The sequence below is a fragment of the Triticum dicoccoides genome, chromosome 4A, assembly GCF_002162155.2.
Source record: "Triticum dicoccoides isolate Atlit2015 ecotype Zavitan chromosome 4A, WEW_v2.0, whole genome shotgun sequence".
Lineage (NCBI taxonomy): Eukaryota > Viridiplantae > Streptophyta > Magnoliopsida > Poales > Poaceae > Triticum > Triticum dicoccoides.
Window position 1 is genome coordinate 508,771,538 of NC_041386.1, and position 5,060 is coordinate 508,776,597.

Here is a 5,060-nt window from a genome sequence, read left to right on the forward strand (position 1 = left end):
GTCGATGCTCGAGACGCAAAGGCTGGAACGAAAGTCGTGGAAGACATCAGAGGGCAGCCCCTTCGTCATGACGTCGGCGAGCTGCTGGCGCGTGGGAACGTGCAGGACGCGGAAGTTGCCAAGCGCCACACGTTCGCGCACGAAATGAATGTCCAATTCGATGTGCTTGGTGCGCCGGTGATGCACGGGGTTGCTGGAGAGATACACCGCCGAGATGTTGTCGCAGTAGACGAGCGACGCCGTGTTGACGGTGCAATGAAGCTCGCGAAGAAGTTGGCGCTGCCAGACACACTCCGCGTCGGCATTGGCGTCGGCACGATATTCGGCCTCCGCGCTAGAGCGCGAGACGGTGGCCTGGCGTTTGGGCGACCAGGACACGAGTGCGTCGCCCAGGAAGATGCAGAAGCCGGAAGTAGAGCGGCGGGTGTCCGGGCAGCCAGCCCAGTCCGCGTCGGTGTACGCACGGAGCTCCAGAGTCGACGAAGCACGCAGGGCGAGGCCGAGGGTGACCGTGCCGCGGACGTAGCGGAGCACGCGCTTGAGGAGAGCGCGATGACACTCGCGCGGGTCGTGCATATGGAGGCGGACTTGCTGGACGGCGTAGGCGAGCTCGGGACGGGTGATGGTGAGGTATTGCAGCGCTCCGGCGAGGCTTTTGTAGGAGGTGGGGTCGGAGACGCGGGGCCCGTCGGACAACGGGAGCTTGGCCTTGGTGTCAACTGGTGTAGGCGCAGCCTTGCAAGTGTCCATGCCCGCACGCTCGAGGATGTCCTCGGCGTACTGGGCCTGCGAGAGGAAGAAGCCAGCAGCGGTGCGCGTCACCCGTATGCCAAGGAAGTAGTGGAGCGCTCCCAGGTCCTTCATGGAAAACTCGTGCGTGAGTTTGGCGATGATCCTTTGAAGGAAGGCAGCCGAGCTCGCCGTGAGGACGATGTCGTCCACATAGAGCAGTAGATAGGCGGCGTCGGCGCCGGACGCGAGGATGAAGAGGGAGCTGTCCGAGCGTGTGGTGGTGAAGCCGAGGGTGGCGAGGAAGCTGGCGAAGCGAAGGAACCATGCGCGCGGCGCTTGCTTGAGCCCGTAGAGGGACTTGGTGAGCCGGCAGACGTGGTTGGGTTTGCTCGCGTCGACAAAACCTGCAGGCTGCAGACAGAAAACTTCCTCCTGGAGTGTGCCATGCAAGAAGGCGTTCTTGACGTCGAGTTGCCGAACGGGCCACCCACGGGAGGCGGCGAGGGTGAGCACAGTGCGAATGGACGCCGACTTCACGACAGGGGAGAAAGTCTCGCCGTAGTCGACGCCGGCGCGCTGGCGAAACCCGCGGACGACCCACCGCGCTTTGTAGCGCTCGAGGGAGCCATCGGAGCGCGTCTTGTGCTTGAAAACCCATTTGCCGGTGATGTTAGCGCGCGGAGGGCGGGGCACCAGCTCCCACGTGCGGTTGCTGACGAGCGCAGCGAACTCCTCGCGCATGGCGGAGACCCAGTTCGGATCGCGAAGAGCATCGCGAACGGAACGGGGAAGCGGAGAGACGTCCGGCGAGGTGTTGATGGAGGCGACGCAGACGTAGTCGTCGGCGTAGCGCATGTACGGATGGAACACACCAGCCTGAGCGTGCGTGGTGATCCGCGAGCCGCCAGCTGTGGATGAAGAAGAGCTGGCGGGGACGACCGCGCGCTGCACGGGAGCGGCCGGATTTAAATCAGGGCCGCCTGATGCAGATCCGTCGGTGCAGCTTAAACTTGAAGGAGTGGCGCGCGATGAAGGCGAGGCAGAGCCATTGGATGCCGATCCGGCGGCGCAGCTTAAACCTGGAGGAGTCGCGCCCGATGAGGAAGAGGCGGAGCCGCTGGATGATGATCGCGTGACCGAGCTTGAACCAGCGGCGCCCGCGCGCTGGTGTAAGGCAGGAGGGCCGGACTCAACAGAGTCAGGCGAGCTTGCGTCACAGGGCGGCGTAGGAGCAGCTACGGGAGCCTGCAGGGGCGCGGGGACGTAGCGTGGAGCTGGTGGAGCGCTGATGGCGGGCGGATCAGAAGCGGCAGCAAAGGGGAATTGAGTCTCATGAAAGCGAACATGGCGGGAAGTGAGAACTCGTCGGGTGCGGGATCTTAACAATGATAACCGCGATGATTTGGTGGATATCCAAAGAACACGCAAGCTACGAACCGGTGATCGAGTTTGTGGCGCAAGGTAGAAGAAGTGTTTGGGTAGCAGAGGCAACCAAACACGCGCAAAGTGGAGTAGTCAGGGGCCGTACCAAGAAGCAGTTCATGCGGTGACCGTGGCGAGGAAGTGGAGCATGGTTTGTAGTTGAGGAGGAGAGTTGCAGTGCCAAGGGCTTCCGCCCAAAAACGCGCCGGCATAGAGGCGTGAAAGAGCAGAGCGCGCGCTATCGTTCAAGGTGCGTAGCATGCGCTCGGCCTTGCCATTTTGCTGGCTGGTGTACGGACAGGAGAGACGGAAGACAGTGCCGTGCTTGGAGAGGAGCGATCGAACAGCGAGACTGTCGAATTCCTTGCCATTATCAGTTTGAAAAGCAAGGACAGGCCGCTCGAACTGTGTCTGAACGTAGGCGTAGAAAGCAGTAAGAACAGAGAGCACATCAGACTTACGACGCAAAGGGAAAGTCCAAACGTAATGCGTGCAACTGTCGAGTACAACTAGGTAGTACATGAAGCCAGACACACTAGCTACAGGCGAAGTCCAAACATCTAAATGCAAGAGCTGAAAAGGAAAATAACTAGGACTCTATGAAGAAGAAAACGGCAGACAGGCATGTTTGCCCAGTCTGCAGGCGTGGCAGGTGGCGGAGCCGAGGGCGCGCAGGTGAAGGGGAACTGGTGTAGCACCCGTCGAAGTGCGTCGTCTCCAGGATGGCCGAGCCGCTGATGCCACAACTCCACGGAAGCGACACCGGCGAACGGAGGTGAGGAGGACGGCGCACCGCAGGGCGTGACGGGGTACAAGTCTCCAGTGGAATCACAACGCCGGATCACCTGGCAGGTGCGGATGTCCTTGACAGAGAAGCCAAATTCATCAAACTCGACAGAGACAGGATTCTCACGCGTAAGTTGCCGAACAGACAGCAGATTGGTGATAAGAGAGGGAGAAAGCAAAACATTGCGAAGAACGAGTGGAGAATTGGTGGTGATCAGAGAGCCGTGGCCGGTGTGCGTGATCGGGAGACGACCGCCATTGCCGACCACGATCTGATTGGGAGAGGAATTAGGAGAAAGGGAGTGGAGGGTACCAGGATTGGCGGTCATGTGCGCCGTCGCGCCAGAGTCGAGGTACCAGTCGGAGGTGCTTCCCGCAGACGGAGCTGAGGTGGATGCGGCCTGCAGGGCCGTGTGCAGTGGCCCCATGTCCCAGGGCTGGGGCTGCGCCGGCGGTGGCGCGGTGCTGGAGCTGGCGCCGGGGGAGCCGTAGCCGTAGCCGGGAGGGGCGCCGTAGGCACCGTAGCCGGGCGGGTTCGATGGCGCAGCCGGCCCGGCGAAGAAGGCCTGCTGCGGAGGGATGCCGGGGCGGGGTCCAAGAATGCCGTCGCCGGGCATGCGCCAGGGCATGGGCCAGGCTTGCACCAGGCCAGTCCAGGAGTTGGCGCTGGGGGCCTGTCCCGGAAGAGCAGGCGGGCGGATTGGCGGTGGAGTGGTCGAGGAAGACGCCCGCGGACTGCCACGGCCACGACGCTTGCCGCGGCCACGCCCACGGCCAGCGCTGGAGTCGGCCGGCGGGGCAGCGTTGGGGGCGGACGGGGGCGTGGACGGCGTGATGCGCCCGGCCACCATGGCATGGGCGTGCTGAATGCGCGCCGTCTGCTTGGCACGGTGTTCCTCCAGCAGCAAGAACGAGCGGGCCTGCAGAAAACTGGGCAGGGGCACGCGCGAGGTAAGGTGAGGTATGGCGCCGTGGTACTGGCACCCAAGCCCACGGATCATGTTGAAGAGCTGCTGGGTCTCGGAGACGGGCTGGCCGAGATCGCGAAGCTGGTCGGCGAATGTCTTCAGACGCGTGCAGTACTGCATGATCGACAGATCGCCCTGCACAAGGGCGTGGTACTCGGCGTCAACGTACACGGCGCGGGAGAGCTGGTTGTCGTGGAAAATTGCCTCGATCACAGCCCAAAGCACGGCCGCCGTATCCTCGGGCTACATGACGGCGTCGAGCAGCTCCGGCGAGATCGTGGCGTAGAGCCAGTGAACCACGCAGTGGTCGATCATGACCCACTCGGGGTCACGGCGGCCCGGCGCAGCATCGGCGAGGATGTGGTCGTGGATGCCGAACATCCCCACAATGGTGTGGAAGAAGGGGCGCCACTGCGCGTAGTTGCCGGCGTGGAGATCGAGAGTGATCGGGACATGGTGGCGAATATCGATGGTCTGAAGAACGGACGCTGGGAAGGCGCGCGGAGGTGGGAGGAGGGCGTTGGGGAGGTCGACGGGGGCGGCGTTCTGGAGGACGCCGGCAGCATGGTCACCGTCGTCGGAGGAGGTGGGAGAGGGGACGGGGTTGCCGTCCATGGCAGCGGAAGGGGGAGGTGGCACAGGTGCAAAGGGGTTGGAGTCCTGCGCATCTGATACCATGTTTCAGGGAAGGAGATTGAACCACACTTGATTCAGTGATCTCAGGCATACATATAGCGTTACAGAGGGAGAGGCACGAGGCCACGATGATGATCGTGGGCTGGCCATGATCGTGAAGGAGGACGTGTGTGCTCAGTGGGAAAACTGCACACACGCTCACTACACTACTCTACCTTATACGTACAGAATACAGTAGTCTAACAGTGATGATGTTGGATGGCAGTTGGCCAGCCAGTCAGGTTGATTATTTGAGAAATCAATGTGTGTATATCTGACAAAGAGATAATCACAGTAAACTAAAAAGCTTAGAAGTTGAGTTTAAAAGAAAGTTCAGAAGGACTGGAGGCTCATGCTTCTACGGTCATATTTAAAGCTCCAGTACTGAGTGATGTTTCTAAAGAAGAGATTATCGACATCTGCATATATATCGTGTGTTCATAATAGCATTCATGTCTCATTCTTTGTTTGTCATAT